Source organism: Balaenoptera borealis (genome assembly GCF_965194805.1).
Source record: "Balaenoptera borealis genome assembly, chromosome: 12".
In the NCBI taxonomy this organism is placed as follows: Eukaryota; Metazoa; Chordata; class Mammalia; order Artiodactyla; family Balaenopteridae; genus Balaenoptera; species Balaenoptera borealis.
Window position 1 is genome coordinate 12675535 of NC_138869.1, and position 16826 is coordinate 12692360.

Sequence of the window (16826 nt, forward strand, 5' to 3'; positions counted from 1 at the left end):
CTATAGACTGGGTAAACAACTATGAACAACACCATGTTGGTGTTTAAAGAATTGAAAAAATAATCTACCTTTTCCTGCCAAGTGGAGAGCAGGCCATTGAGGAGTCAGAAAGCACTGTTAGATGTATGGAATCTTTACTCTGAACCCCAGAGTACTGTAAACGTTTCTACCTGAAGACAGTGCTGTATCAAGACAGCCCACACCCCTCTTACCTAGGCGCCTGCCCCTGTGTAACACACAGGAGGAGACCAGAAATGTCATTTTAGGAGAAAAGAAAGGTAGAGGCCAGGCCACACATGCCCTGTTGCTCAGAGTTTTCAGAGAAGGAGCAAGTAGGGTGATGTGTGGAGAGAGGCTAGATAGTCACATGGAAGGACATCAGCAGAGGGAAATTATAACCGAGCAGGACCTATGGGGCCTTCACAGCACAGACCCCCCTCCCTCCACGTCCTCTGCCTGCCTCTTACTGTAGAAAAGTTTTCATCTCCCAGGCCTCCCCTGAGTCGTAAAAGGCTGGCTCAAAATGAATGATTTAAAGGATGTGACCATGTAGTGACAAAAAATAGAAGTTGGGTCAGGAAAACTGGTAACAATTTGAACAGTAATCAGCCATAGGGCAGAGTCTTTAGTTCCACCCTGAAGGATATAGATGGTGCACATTCCTGTGTTGTTCTGTAGATACTTAAACCCTCACCGAATGGAAGAAGCTAACTGAACTGTATGATGACTCTGAGCATGTAGCCCGCAGACCAGCTGGAGCCTGAGGATTGGTGATGTTAATTCCTGTGACACCACCCTGTTACCTCACCAGCAGCCAGTCGGAGAATTGAGTTCGGGTTTTGTTTTGTTTTTTTAATTAATTAATTAATTTATTTATTTTTGGCTGTGTTGGGTCTTCGTTTCTGTGCGAGGGCTTTCTCTAGTTGTGGCAAGTGGGGGCCACTCTTCATCGCAGTGCGCGGGCCTCTCACTGTCGCGGCTTCTCTTGTTGCAGAGCACAGGCTCCAGACGCGCAGGCTCAGTAGCTGTGGCTCACGGGCCTAGTTGCTCCGTGGCATGTGGGATCTTCCCAGACCAGGGCTCGAACCCGTGTCCCCTGCATTAGCAGGCAGATTCTCAACCACTGCGCCACCAGGGAAGCCCCTGAGTTCGGGTCTTTTGAGCTGACCGCTGCCAGCACTCCTTGTTTGGCTCCTGCAATAAATGCTGCACTTTCCTTCACCACAGCCAGCTGTGAGTGGACCCAAGTTCAGTAATAAAATCTGTTCCCCTCAATAACACTGAGTCATGGAAACACATAGCAGCTCAGTATTTGAACAAAGCTAGTATGATCCAAATTGCTTTATTGGTTTTAACTGAGACACATTTTAGGTCATGTGATCTTTACCACACTGGCTTTCCCTCTTATTTGAGTAAATGTCCACCAACTGCTTGGAATCAGTCCATTTTCTTTCAGTTAATGTATTTTGGTTCTTCCTTTCTAGTAATGGAAGAGAAAACAGTTTGACCATTATTAGGTCGAACTGCATGAAATTGATGGTATTCAGCCATTTTTGACCCACCATGAATGGCAGTATGAAATGGTTCAATCTAAGAAATATATGAACACATTGCAGAATACGTATAAGAAAAAGAAGGAGATAATGAGAATGAGTGTTTGAATACTCATCAGTTAATTAATGCTAATAGATTATAGGTCTAGATAACAGATTAAGCAGGCAGTGGAAAATTCATAAGGTCTAAACATGGAATCAGACCCAGGGCTCCAGGTTTGGCTTCCTGGATGCTCTGCTTGATTGGAAATTTTTGTTTGCAAATGACAGAGTCAAGTCAACTAGGAGGAGCAGGGAGGAATGAGGGTGTACCACTGAGAGATGAGGCCACCAGGGAAGCAACTGGGGTCTGTGGGGAGAGGAGGCTTGTTATATTTATCCGTGGTTGCCCATTAGTATTTGGCTGCAAGCCTCCACCTGCTTTGTTCACAGTCAGAGGGAAGAAGGAAATGATTTGAGACAGTGGTCGTCAAAATTTGGTTAGTAGCCCCCTGGAGGTCCCTGAGATCCTTTCAGGGTTTCTGAGAGGTCAGAAGTATTTTCACAGTAATACTAAGATGGGATATGCCTTTTCCACTGACATTTGCATGGACGATGCAAAAATAATGGGAGTGAAACTACTGCTGCTTTAGAATGAATCAAGACAGCAGCATCAGATTGTTTGAGCTGCCATTGTACTCCTCACGCACGCATTTACAGTATTAAAAAAAAAAAAGCCAGTTTCACTTAGGAATGTTCTTGATGAAGCAGTAAAATCATTAATTTCATTGAATTTTGACCCTTGAATATTATTCTGTGTGAAGAGGAAGAAACACACATGAAATATTTCTGTTGCAAACTAACTGCCCTTTGAGCCGTGAGCAGAATTAACTGCTTTTTTTCACCGAACGCCATTTTTACTTGAAAGAACAACTGACAGACAAATGATGGTTATTGAGTCGTGGGCATTTGGCAGACAATTTCTCTAACATGAATGAAGTGAGCTTGTCACTTTGAGAAAAACAACTGACAGCATTTGTTGCTAATGACAAATTTGAGCGTCCATGCAAACACTTCTAGAATTTCGGAAAACATGTCTGCCAACCTGAGCTTGACAGCTTTCCAATACATACAGCTTTTTTATTCATAGAAATATGCTATGAATGTTAACATGTAATGAGGTCTTTTTGTTATTTTAAAATAAATTAGTAAATATCCTTTCATGCCTCAGTTTTAATTTCAAATATGGTAAATAGTGAAAGAGCTCTGGTAAACAAATGGTTTTGGGGGTCTTTGATAATTTTTAAGATGTATTTATGTAATATAAGTAAAGATGTATTGAGACCAAAACAGTTTGAGAATGACTCATGTAAGAGCTTTTTTTTTTTTCCCATTTTAATAAACTCTGAGACTCAGAGAGGCCTTTTGCTAACCAACTTTTCTCCATTATTTCTGAACTTTTCCCTTTGTGATCTCTTTCTCAGTGTGTGTCTTTCTCTCTTTCTTTTTCTGTTTGTCTCTTTCCGTTATAAGTATTTAGGTTTAGAAGATAGGTTTTCATGGTTAGATTCATGGCAGTTTTTCTCAAGAAAAAGTCCATTGTGCCGGAAGATTTTCTGTATTCCCTGCCTTATAGCTCCCCAAGTAATCTCCTTGTCTTCTGCTGGTTTAATTTTATGTTTTCAATGAATCCCCATGTAGCACTGTGACATGGAAAAACAGTATTATAAATCTGTATGCAATGGAAAAGCCAAAAAGAATAAATGAGAAAGAAAGCAACGTCGATGAAAATAGAAACCACATGCATAAAATGACAAATGCAAATGCTAGAGATTGTTCTATTTTTGTAAAGTCTTGAATGTGTCCGTTTTCCCCAAAATATCTCTTCTGCGTCGTGCCGGTTATAAATATTGCAGTGATTACTGCTGACAAGTGTGGCTATACACAGACTTAATGACAGGATGATTACTTGTAAGGAAGAGACACCTAAGCCCACTCTCATGAAGAGAGTGACATGGGCCCACACATTGAGTTTCTCGGCAAGTCACTATTGATGACTATTAAATTACACTTGTTAAGTGATGTTATTAATAATGCTGCCAAATCAGCCTAACTGTAGACTCTGTGATACGCAGAGGACCTTGGGGGCTGTGGTTTTAATAGAAAGTGAGGTTTAGGTCACATAGAAACTTGGAAACTACTCCAGTTGGAGGAGATTATTGTTTTTTTCTTCTCATGTGTAGAATTCCACTGTGAGTTTTCAGCAGCCAGTTCCCTCCCCTGTCTTAGTTCTGTCATATGTACAATGATAAGATTGGGCTAGAGCAGTTGTTTTCAACCAGTGAAATCTTAACCTGAAACCTCAATAAACAAAACACAGAGAAGAGCTGCCTGGCTTAAAGGAAAGGTGAGGAAACTTAGACTCTCTCTTTGGGCTCTCCACTGAGCTTTCATGTCCACTCAGCTCTTGAGATACTGCAGTGAACCCTGGGGCTCTGAGATCCACGGTTTGAGAACCATTGGACCAAGGGCTCTATAGCTGCATGTGCTTGGGGAGGCCTTGTCAGAAAATCTGAGTAATTTTTTTTTTTTAATTAGAGAACTAGTTGGCATCAAGTTTAGAGCTAAATGGTCCCCTGGGTGGAGGTGGCAAGGATGACAGAGATAGTGGTAACTCCCCCGGTAGGACTCACGGGCCCACTAAGAGCCACAATGTACTCACTGACACCAATTGTGAATTGATCCACATCCTAGGTCTTGTGGGGTAAACAAAATACAGACAAACCAACATTCACATTTAAGGAACTGATAGTCAGTTTGGAGAGGGACAACATAAGCCCAGCAACCCAACGTTAAGTCCAGATATAATTTTAAAGATTCAGAATTCAAGGGTAGGTGGTAGATAGCATGATTGGGCAGATCAGGAAGGGCAGATGGAGAAGGATGTTTCGTTCTCTTCATGCTTTCCCCAACTCAGTCTGCTACTTCTGACTCCGGTAGAGTTGCGGGTGAGGGGGAAGGAGGGCAGTAAGGAAGCCAGTTGAAGCTATACACGATTTTGTTTGCTTGAATTCCGATAATAATATGAGTATATATGTGTGTGCATATATTATCTATATGTTAATGCATATGCTGGGTTCAGTTATAAGAAGGGTGACCTTCTTATAATTGAATTCAGACACATGCTATCTAGTTAGAGTGACCAGTTCACCCTAGTTTGCCCAGGACTTTCCCAGTTTTAGCATCGAGACTCCTACAGCTTGGAAAACCTCTTTCTTGGACAAATTAGTCACCCCAAATTAGAGCAACCTAGCAGACCCCTAAGAATGCATCTCGGGACCCCTGGTGATCTGCAGGCCCCAGTTAGAATTATACTCACTTAGCAAGCGGACTCTTGACCTGAAAATCAAGAGAACTAGCTCCTCTATTGACTAGCAGTGGGACCTTCAGGAAAGGGTTTAAGTGAAGTCAGTAATTCTTTGCAAAGAAAAATAGATGAATGTTCATATACAGTTGTCCATGGCACCTGTATTCATGCTTCTCCGTAAGGTGGAAAGGTTAGCCCCATATAGGCATTGGTTGGTTTTTTTTTTTTTTTTAAACAAAATCAGTTGCTTTGAGCTTCACCAATGGTAATTATGTCAGTAGAAGATTTTTTTAAAATATTAAAAATTTTAAATTTAAAATATTAAAAATTTAAAATATTTAAAAGTTTAAAAGAAATTATTAATCTAATCAATAATTCATTCAAATAATGAATACAGAGCATATTAGCATTATGCAGTGTTCACTTAAGAATAAAAATGTGTTTTTAGCCTTTCCATGTCTTATTTAGGAATTTTGATCATTTTTATGAAACTTAGAATTGATATGAAAGATATCATGACTATTAAGAATTAAGGAACAAACTCAAGTAAGCAGGAATAAGGGAAACTGTGCTAATACAGGCAACCTGCTCGGAAGAACTGGGTCATAATTTAAGTTTTCCAGCGTGTGCAACGAATTACTTAGAGAACTACGTAACAAGAGCATTGAGACAAACGGGGTGAGATCAGACTTAATTGGGAAGAGCATGGGCTTAAGAGTCAGAAGACTTGGGTTCTAGTCTCGGCTTTGCTATTTCCCTGCTGTGTGACCTGGGACAAGTTATCCTCGTGCCTCAGTTTCTTCATCTGTCTTCTTGTCTCATAGTGATTTTGGAAACATTTTAAGTAAGATACCAAATGTATGACTAAATGGAGACAGTGCAGTGACCCATGGGGACCAAGAGCAGCCCTGCGGGGGTGAGGGGGCTGAAAGCACGTGGCTGGACACAGGGAGTTGATGTGCTGGAGGGATGTGGCCACTGTGCAACCAGCAGGAAGGGAGCAGCAAGTCAATCCTCAGACATCCTTTTTCTCTTGACAGTCCCTCCCACAAGCCAAACCCAATTGGAAGCAAGAGGACAAGGGAGCCTGCTGATGTAGCCCATGGATGTCAGTCTTCTGAAGCCTGGAGAAGAGTAGAGAAGGGCCAAGAGTGGAACTGGAGGAGCACACAGCCCCCATGAGGACTGTGATAGAATCTGCATACTCTATAAAATGGCATGCTGGTAAATAAGGAAACTGGCTACAACGCTGGAAAATAGTGTGGCACTTTCTTATGAAGTTAAGCATACGCTTATATCACCCAGCAATCCACTCTTGGATATTTATCCTAGAGTAAGAAAAGCTTATGTTCATACAACAATCTGTGTGTGAATGTTTATAGCAGCTCTATTCAAAATAATGCCAAACTGGAAAGAAGCCAGATATCCTTCAACAGGTGAATGGATAAACAAACTCTGGTACATCCATGCAATGGAGTACTGCTCAGCCATGAGAGGGAGTCAACTATTGATGCTGTAGCAACTCGGATGCATCTCAAAGGCATGGTGCTGAGTGAAAGAAGCCATTCTCAAAAGGTTGCATACTGTATGATTCCATTTATACGACGTTCTTGAAAGCACACAACTGTAGTGATGGGGAACTGATCAGTGGTTTTCAGTTATTAGGGGTGGAGGAAGGTGTGACTACACAGGGATAGCAGGAAGGTGTGACTCTACAGGGATAGCAGGAGGGAGTTTGGGGGGGGTGATGGGATGATTCTGTGCAGTGATTATACTAATAGTTACACATATCTATACATGTGTTAAAACTCATAGAACTGTACACCCCAAAACTGTACATTTTACAGTATGAGACATATTGCAGATAAACGCTTCAGTGACAGATTTATGCTTGTAGATATTGACAACCTATTTTCCCAAAGTTGAACTTGGAACAGCTTCAATCCAAACTGAAAAAAAGAGTTGTAAATGCAGAAATGCCTGAAAATAGGACATTATGCAAAAGTGGCAGCCTTGGCAAGAGACAGCAGATAAGAAGGGGGATTTCTGTGTGGCGGGATGAGAGGTAACAGACATTGGGACTTTGCCAGTGGGCCTGAGGGTCAGCAAACAACTATTCCCAGTTGGACACGACAACAGGGTGGGGTACCAGGATCCCAGAAGAGAAAGCAAAAGTGAGATTCGGGCGTGGAGCCAAGGCCAGAGCCTGGAGAAGAGGAACCATGGTTGGGCTGCATCACAGGGTTCAAGGCCAGAGATCACGCAGCTCTTGACAACTGACTACTAAGGAGGTGGACAAGAATAAAAGAAAAGAAACAGGCTAGTGCAGGGTTTAGGGGCATAGGCATTGCAGTGAGACAGAGCTGGGTTGGACTCTGGCTCTGCCATCTCTTAGCTTACAAGCCGGGAAAGTTGTTTTAACTTCTCATGTACGAAAAGGGATGAGAACATGTCCCCCACTGCACTGATGTGAAAATTAAATAAAGTTTCATCTATAGCAGTCCGTGCAAGTTGCCTGGCCCAGAGGAAATGCTCGGTGAACAGTAGAAGTCCATCAAACAAAAGGTTGCAGGTCACATCAGAACTGTGAAGCTCGTGAGCTGTGTATTTAGCGAGTCATTTCATCTTGCTAAGCCTCAACTTCTAAATCTGTAAAATAGCTATAATAATGTCTACTCCATGGAATTTGGGTGAGAGGGTTCTGTTGAGAAAAGATCTATGAAAATGTTTTGTGAACTGAAAATTGCTATTCAAATGTACCTTTTATAAGGTCAGAGCAGGGCCAGGAGGAAATCGTTTCTTCTTGCTTAGCTGCTGGCTTAAAGGTACAGAAAGTAATCATCCAGGTTTTGGTTGGTCCCAGAGCTACGTGAAGCCAAACATATAGAACAGGATCAAGAGGGTTCAGCCAGCAGGTGCCAAGCAACTTTGGTCAGAGGAAGGAGTGATGTAATACCAACATGAACACGAGAACTCACAGTTGAGTACGAGGGGCCGTTTCACGGAAGTACAGTGCGGTGGTTAACAGTACGATCTCTGGAACCAGCACTTGCTGTGGGCATTTGAGCCAGTGGAACAGATAGGGCTATTGCCGAAGGCTCTTAACTTTCACCCTCGCTGGCTCCCTACGCCTGTAATAAAAATTTCCGCCCCGACTTTGAGTCACGTAACTTTTCAGTGCCTCCCAGCAGAGTAGACAGATTCTGCATCTTTATCCTATTGATGCTGTGTTTATCCAGTGACTCATTTTGGACAGTGACAGCTTAGTGGATATGACATGAGCGTAGCCTCGGGCACTGTTGCCGTTAGTCACGGGGAGACCTTGCCCAGGTAACTACTGCACCTGCAGGTTGGGAGCAGACTGGAACGTGACCCACAGTCTGAACCAGAGTCAACTCAGCCCTCCAACGGATCCTCTGAGTGAGAAGTAAATGTTGGCTGTTGGAAGCCATTGAGATTTTGGGGTAGTTTGTTATGCAGCATTATTGTGGCAATAAATGACTTAACACAGCAAGTTCCTTCACTTTAATTACCTTCAGTTTTGTTTTTCAAAAAATGCAGTGAAGAGTGCTTAGTTATAATCGCCCAGTAGTCCAGTTATCAGGAATAGACAGGTTGATATATGTACTTAACACACTACTCAATATCAAACAAGAGAACAATGAATGAAAGTTACTGCTATGAAGACACTGAGTTAGAAAGGAAGTCGAAAAAAGTGTCCACCTTGTTGAGTCTCAGTTTCCTCAACTCTGAAATGCATATGAAATCCTTGCCCCACCTCTCTCTGAGGGATGCTGTTAGGATCACACCAGGTGATGGATGTGAGGGTAGCGTGCCCTCTGTGAAGAGCTATCGGGGACTTAGGAGTTATTATTCTTTCTACTACAGAGAGTCCTCTTATCCCAGCATGAATTATCATCATCTCCAAAGTTGCAGTTGTATAGGAGAGCAGGATGAAAGACATCGTTGCATGACAGCACGTGCTTAATAAACTGTCCACTCATTAAAATTAATTTCCATTGGAGTATCCATCTTCACTTAACACACTCTCTCTCTGTCCACATCAGTACCTTCCCTGACAACACAGCACAAGTGTCTTGCAACCTGATGGCAAAAGGAAACTGCGAATCTTGGAAAAAGATGCAGGATTTTGTAAAGTTGAAAGGGATGATGGAGAATTTCTCTAATCACTTGCAAAATAATTGACAAATGAGGATCTGACAGAGTTAGACCAGTTAATAATGGAAGAAGAGCACAGTCGACAAGGATGATGACACGATAGGCTTCAAAAGAGAATAATTGGAGGTATTTGCATATCAAAAGATGTAGGGAGGCCTTTGGGAAACTGATGAAACTTCAACTTTTTTTTTTTTGGCAAAAATGAGTCTCTATAGCTGTGCATTGAAGGGTATCATATCATACTATTATGTAATTTCTTTGGAAAGTGATCTAAAAAATTCTTTGTTAATTTTAATAATCATCAAATAATTGCAGTATAATCTATGCTTCTATTAAATATAAAGTTAACTTATTTTAATATATTTTAGTTTTATTGTTTCAAGATAAAGTCCCAAACCTTTTCTTAACCCATTTTCTAGGAAATTTTGGTTCCCATTTTTAGTGCTCTTTTCTACCATCAGTTTTTTCGTGTGTCATTGAGATCTTTTCTACTTATTATTTCTTTCTCCCTTTTTGGCCCAGAGAGCCCTTGGAACCACTCTATCTAGAGATTTCGGGAACTGAAGCTTCCAGTGGGTCCGTGAAGGCAGGAAAACATCAGTGCACAATCTAGACGGCTGCCCTGGCCACTTTGGGGTGAGTTGTTTTTTTGTGACCCCCCCGCAAGTGAACTTTTAAAATACTGGGAGTGGGAGAGGGAAGTCTGAGGCACAGCCTGTCACAGACTCATTCTCCATCCATAACTTACTTCTGTGTGGCTTCAGCCAGGAGGTATCACTTCGAGCCTTTTTCTCCTCTGTGAAGGGGAAACAATAATATTTACCCTGAAGGAGCTTTATGAGGGCTGAATGAGATTATAGATATTAAAGTATGTTGAACAATAGAGATCCAATAAACATAGCTGTGATTCTGTTTCTTTGGCTGCATTGGGTCTTGGTTCACTTGGTTGAGAATCAGCCCCCGCATCCCAGTGTTTATTTTATTTTATTTTTTATTTTATTTTTTTTTTTATTTTATTTTATTTATTTTTGGCTGCGTCGGGTCTTCACTGCTGTGCGCGGGCTTTCTCTAGTTGCGGCGAGCGGGGACTGCTCCTCCTTGTGGTGCGCAGGCTTCTCATTGCGGTGGCTTCTCTTGTTGCAGAGAATGGGCTCTAGGCACACAGGCTTCAGTAGTCGCAGCACGTGGGCTCACTAGTTGCGGCACACGGGCCCTAGAGCGCGTGGGCTTCAGTAGTTGTGGCGCACAGGCTTAGTTGTTCCGCGGCATGTGGGATCGTCCCGGACCAGGGCTCGAACCTGTGTCCCCTGCATTGGTAGGCGGGTTCTTAACCACTGGGCCACCAGGGAGGTCCCAGCTGTGATTATTTCTAAGATAGCCGCAGTGATCAGTACTCCAGCCGGCTATTTCTCTTGCTTCCTCATCGCTGACTTCTTTCATCTTGAGCGTATTTATGTACACAGCAGAGTTTTCCCCCTCGATTTCCTGGTGTCCTCTTCTTGGCCCCATGAGATGCACATTCTGGAAGACAGCGTCCTGCATCTAAGTTTTATTCCTCTGTTGGGCAGTGTGAGGGAAGATGTGCTGTATAAACCCATGACACTTAGAGCTCACTGAAGGGATGGTAGGAGAAGGAAGGCGAGTCTGGCAGTGAATGCTGGCCCAGGGGTGCAGAAAGGAACTTTGCCTCCTTTCTGCTTTATCGTGTTAACATTCTATGAGTTGACTTCTTTTGAATCTTTTAAAAAAAACACTGTATCAAATGGAATCGGCATGTCCAGAATTAACAGAATGTCCAGAACCAGAACCAACCTAGCTGTGTTAATGCTGTCATCTATGGAACTGACCTGACAGTAACTTTGGAGTTCATTATTTTGTAGGTAAGGGAGAGAAGTTTAAAGCTGAGATACAGTAACTTGCCTGAGGTCACACATACAGCCAGAGTTGGAGGGGAGATTTAAGCCCAGCTGGTCGCTTCCAACGCCCTTCCTGTGTGTGACCTCAAAGCTCTACTACTGTGGGCCCACTGGGGATGCCCTAGGGAGCATCTTGAGTTTTTATCCCTCAAGGACTGTTTATGATAATATTTATCAAAAAAGCTGCATTCCTAATATCATTTTCACCATTTGCTTGTTCCCTGTGATAGGTGAGACAGAAAGAATCCCATTTTACCAAAGTGTTAATGTGATTTACCCAGGGTTGCCTCTTGAGCTAGTGGCAGAGCTGGGACTATAATGCAATACTCTGACCCCTTTTACTGTACTTTGCATTTCGCAGTTCTCTTTCTGAAAGCATTTTGTTGTGTCTCAGGATCTCTGTGTTGTGTTTCTGTGACCGCCGGCTGTGCGATGGTATACCTTCCGAGCAGATAGATGAGAGAAGAAGCTTGTCCTATAGGAATCCATCTCCTGTCTACCCTGGAGAGCCTCATCCATCACTTGTCTTTGCAGACACCCAGCTGATGCATGCTCAGCAAGGGTAAGTATGTATAAATATAATGGAAATCAGTCAGGGGCCAATTTTCCCTATTGAAAAGGGAATTGCATTTCTCAGGCATGTGGGCAAAGTGAGGTTGATTAAACATAAAACACTTCCACCAAGGGGGCAGCATAAAGGAGAACTCAACCTCTGTGTTTTGAGAAGGAATTCTCCTGCAATAAACACAATTGAGTGCCATCTGTGCTTTTGATAATTTCACCTGACTGCCTATCTTGTTACGGGATTGCTGATTTGAGCAACTTGTTGGCACTTACTTGACCATGTTCCAGTAATCTGATGTGTCACAGGATTTCAGAGTTTCCAGAACAGGATGTGAAATGTGCAATCATGCAGGAGGTGATGGGGTGGTTCACCCTACATTTGGTCATGTCACTGGATGTTGACAGAGATCAATAATTTCTTTTAAAGATGGCACCCTTGAGTATTGAATGCTACGACGTCTGCATTACTGACAAGCTTTTGTTTTGGGGGGAATAGTGGGTAAGGAGAAAAATCAACCAGTTAGTACCTGATGTTAGTTTAATAACTAACCTATCATTAGATAATACATGGGTAATCAAGAGGGGGAACACAACACAGGATGGTATAAAGCCATTCTGTGCAAGAATCACCCGAGGATGGAGAGCTAATTGTCTGGCCAAGGGTTATATGGGAGAGTGAGGGACGGTGTTATGATTTGAATGCAGACTTCGAGTTCTCCAATCCAGCATTCTTCATATTCTATCATGCTACCTCTCCTTCTCATACTTACTCCCATCGTATTTACTTTTCATCATTACTTTCTTATGACAGGTTTTATATCTGTTTTCATCATTGCTCCTTTGGATCCAGCATTTTCTGATTGCATTTATTTCTTTTGACCTTAAATGCCAGCGTTGCAATTATTTTTCCAAGTTTCTGTAAACCTCCATTACCCATCAGTTCTCAGCACAGTGTTACATATATGATTATCCCCCAAAGATATGCTTTTATTGATGGATTTGTTGGTTAACGGGGTTTGTGTTTGGCTCTCGGAAATTACCACTCATTTCTCCACCTAATAATTCAACAGACATCAGTTGAGTGTGTATTGAGGGTAGAGAGATTAATCTCAAAGCTTCTGATAAAGTACAGACAGTAGGTAAAGAAGATAAGGCATGGCTCAGGGTAGAAAGTACAAATTTTGGTGAATTAGAAAAGACTACTCTAAGCAACATGTCTCCTTCATTTGTGCCCCCTGCCTGTTTGAGACTCTTGCCTTTTGCGGTAAGTTTCTTTATCTCCAGAGACCAAAGGCCCACAAATGAAAACCAATGCAAGTTGTATTTTGACATTGTATTAGTCAGGGTTTTCCAGGGAAACAGAAACAGCATTGTGTGTGTGTGTGTGTGAGTGAGAGAGAGAGAAAGTGTACATATATAGGAGAGAGATTTATTTTAAGGAACTGACCCATGGGTTTGTGGAGGCTTGGTAAGCCAGACATCTATAGCATAGGCTGGCTGTCTGCAGAATCAGAAAAGACTTGCATTTCATGTCCAAAGGTGGTCAGCTGACAGAATTCCTTGTTTCTCAGGAGACCTGAGTCTTTTTCCTTTTAAGGCCTTCAACTGATTGACTGAGGCCCACTGACGTTATGAAGGGCAGTCTGATTTACTCACATTCCACCAATTTAAATAAGCATCTCATCCATAAAACACCCTCACAGAAACATCCAGAACAATGTTACACCAAATATCTAGGCATCGTGGTTCAGCCAGGTTGACATAAAGTTAGCCAGATCCTCTTGCAGGGGACAGAGTTGAATTGCCAGGAAGAAAAAGCAGCTCTTTACCCTCCCCTCACTCCTGCCACCAGTACCCCTGCCCCACCGGGAAAAAGGAAACATCGTCAACACCCACGACCATAAGAATGAGTATATCAACTGTGCATTTAAATGCTGTATTGCAATTCAGCAGCTTAAAGTGAATGAAATAGAATGTTATTTTTTCATGGTTTAGCATGAATACATCTCAGAAATTGTGAGCCAGAGAGAGAGAGAGAGAGTGTTTGTGTGCACGTGTGTGCAACTTGCAGAAGGAGACACAGAATAAAACATTATGGAAATTTTCAAAAAACTAAAAAATGAGTTTATGAGTGACAAGAATAAAAGCGTTATGTCCATGTAAACCACATGGTCCAGAGAGTAAATGCCTCTGAGAAAGAAGGCTGGTCATGAATGGTATAGATGGGGTCCTCAGGGGGCTTCACCCACATTCTGATGTTTCCTTCCTATTTCTAGTGGATTTGATATAAGGTGAAATATAGTAAGATTGGACGGAGTTTGGTGGTGGGCGCCAGTGTGTTCATTTTATTATTTTGCATACATTTTTATATGCTTAAAGTATTTGGTAGTAAAATTGTTAAAGCGTCTCCTTTTTCCCTCAAGAGTCACTGGCGAAGGTAAGATGTCCAGCCCTCCCCCTTTACCGCTGCTTTATTTACCAAGGCCTCAGACACACACAAGAGTTATAGTGTCTGCTAAGAGTGGGGTGGGAAGGAGAGGTGGAGCCCTTCGTCAGAGGAAAATTCCGTCAGGTCACTGTGTACTAATCTATTCCTGCGGCTGGGCCCAGTCTATTTAGGGCTCAGCAGTCAATCTCGAACAGCCCAACAGGGACACGCTACGTAAATGTTCTGAGCAGAAAGCTAGGAATATATAAGTAGTTAAACCCACGTCTCTTCATTCTGAACGTTCTGAAGGCCCAGACAAAAATGGCTGTTGTGTATTAAGAAGGAAGCTCTATTTAGATTTAGTAAGCAGAGTATTATACGAATACTTTTCTGTGTTAAATAACGGATGCGACCAACTAAGCCAGGATAGATGATGTTAGCCCTGATTCAATTAGTCATAATTCTATGTGCATGGAATTATGGGAGTTACATAGTTATTGGAAGATCAGAAATATACCATCATCTTCGTAATGGACTTATTGTATTAATCTTTCTAACAGTGCTTTATCTTGGATTGATCTCTCATAAAGTAGATTAGGAACAAAACACTTCTTATTGGAAAGGTTAAAAACTGGATTTTCGGGGGTGTAATCTGCAAATTTCAGTTTGTCACTCACATAAAATAAAAATGTTTGCATGTCTTTATGATGGAAATCAAAGGGCCTGCTTCAGATGCAAACAAATAATACTGAGGTAAAATCGAATAAAAGGTAGGTAGGTCACTTGGTACTATCCTTTAGTCCCATAATGTAGAAAGCAGAGTATCTACAAGAGCCTTGCAGATAACCCTGGTCTATTTGGGGGCAAGTAACAGTTATTCAAGTGGCAAATAAAGGAGTTGATTTTAATCATGCTAATTGTGTGTGTGCTCGGGGGCCATTGGTAGGTGAAAGAATGTTAACTCCTTACAGTAATATAAATCACTATCTAATATTCATTTATGAAATAATTATTTTTTTTAAATTTTATTTATTTATTTATTTATTTATTTATTTATTTATTTATTTATTTATTTATTTATTTATTTATGGCTGTGTTGGGTCTTCGTTTCTGTGCGAGGGCTTTCTCTAGTTGCGGCAAGCGGGGGCCACTCTTCATCGCGGTGCGCGGGCCTCTCACCATCGCGGCCCCTCCCGTTGCGGAGCACAGGCTCCAGACGCGCAGGCTCAGCAATTGTGGCTCACGGGCCTAGTCGCTCTGCGGCATGTGGGATCTTCCCAGACCAGGGCTCGAACCCGTGTCCCCTGCATTGGCAGGCAGATTCTCAACCACTGCGCCACCAGGGAAGCCCCTGAAATAATTATTTATAGAATGCCTACTATATGCAGATACTCTCGGGTGTTAGTGATAAGATGGTAAGTAAAAGCAGAGTTTTCTGTGTTTTAGTAGAGCTTGGGTAGTCACAAGGCAAATATAAAATTGAATCTCTTGAAAGTTCTATGAAGGAGAGAGACACTGGGTCTATAATTAAGGAGGTTGGTCAGCGAGATCAGGGAAGGCTTCTCTGAGGAAGTGACATAGGAGCTACGACCTCAAGTGGTGAGAGGATGGAAGACCAGCATGGCAAGACCATATACTTAGTTAACTACTTAATGGGCATCTATTACCTGCCATGCATTTTTCTGGTTGATTAGGATACATGAGCAAAACTGACAAAGATGCCAGTCCTTGAAGAGCTTATATATTTGAAAAGCTGGGGCGGGGGGGCAGTCGTCAATGAGGAATAAACATAATAATTAAGTTATATAGTACATTAGAAGGCAACATGTGACATGGGAAAGAGTGGAGAGCAAAGAGAACGAACAGCGTCTCCAGGTTGGGGGCAACTCCCACATGTGAACAGAATGATCAAGGTGGGTCTCGTTACCAAGGTGAAGAAGGTGATGGTTGAGTGATGGCCTGCAGGTGAGGGAGTGAGCTCTCCAGGTACCTGGCTGAACTGTGCTTCGGGCAGAGGGAAGAGCCAGTTCCGAAGGAAGGCGGGAGTGTGCGTGGCAGGTTCAGGAAAGAGAGGAGGCCATTGTGGCTGGAGCAGAGTGAACGGGGGAAGAGCCGCAGGAGACAAGGCCAGAGACGTCACTGGGGGGATCGTGGAGGGTCTTAGAGCTTTTCTTGGGCTTTGGCTTCTGCTCTCCGTGAGTGGGCGTCTGCAGAGGGTTTTGAGCAGAGTCAGGATATGATCTGACCTCTGTTTTGAAAGGTTTTCTCTTACTACCCTACTGGAAATAAAGGGGTAGACGGCAAGGGTAGAAGCCAAAGTCGTAGGAGACGGTCGCCGTGATTTCAATGAAAGAGTCACGGCCTGGGCCGTTTGGAGTCAGCGCAGGCAGTGAGGCACGGTTATCTTTCAGTTTTACCCCAAAGGCGAGGCAGCAGGAGTAGCTGGTGGATTTGGAGGGCGGGTGAGAACAGTCAGACATTTCTGTGAGGTTTCCATCCTGAGCCATCAGAAGGTTGGAGTTGCCATCACCTGATGTGAGAGAGAGTCCCCGGGGGAGCAGGCTGGGGAAGGAGGAAGCCAGGAGTACATTTCTGGACAGGCTGAGATGAGGGTTATATTTTGTATCTGGGTGGAGATGCCAGCAGGCAGTGGGAGAGACGAATTGAGGACAGAGACCACGGGCAAAGCTTTCAAGAAGGTTTATTGCAAAGGAGAGCGGAGAAATGGGGCTGAGGCTCACAGGGGAAGCAAGATCAAGAGAAGAAACAAAATTTTTGGTAATTTGGGGAAAATAGGAAATAGCAGGAGGTTTGTGTCAAGTTGGGAATGGGCATGGTGA

At 42.7% G+C, this 16826-nt stretch overlaps 1 long non-coding RNA gene across 3 annotated transcripts in view; it reads left to right on the forward strand.

Moving 5' to 3' along the window:
* LOC309608146 overlaps positions 1-16826 on the forward strand; it is a 259623-nt gene that overhangs the window by 144095 nt on the left and 98702 nt on the right. For 2 of the 3 annotated variants that reach the window (XR_014232694.1, XR_014232696.1), the window contains 3 exons: positions 5940-6123; positions 9601-9714; positions 11389-15346. This is a non-coding gene — a long non-coding RNA (uncharacterized lncRNA). Of the gene's footprint in view, positions 1-5939; positions 6124-9600; positions 9715-11388; positions 15347-16826 lie in introns of those variants that run through there. The other variant, XR_014232695.1, reaches the window with a different exon arrangement.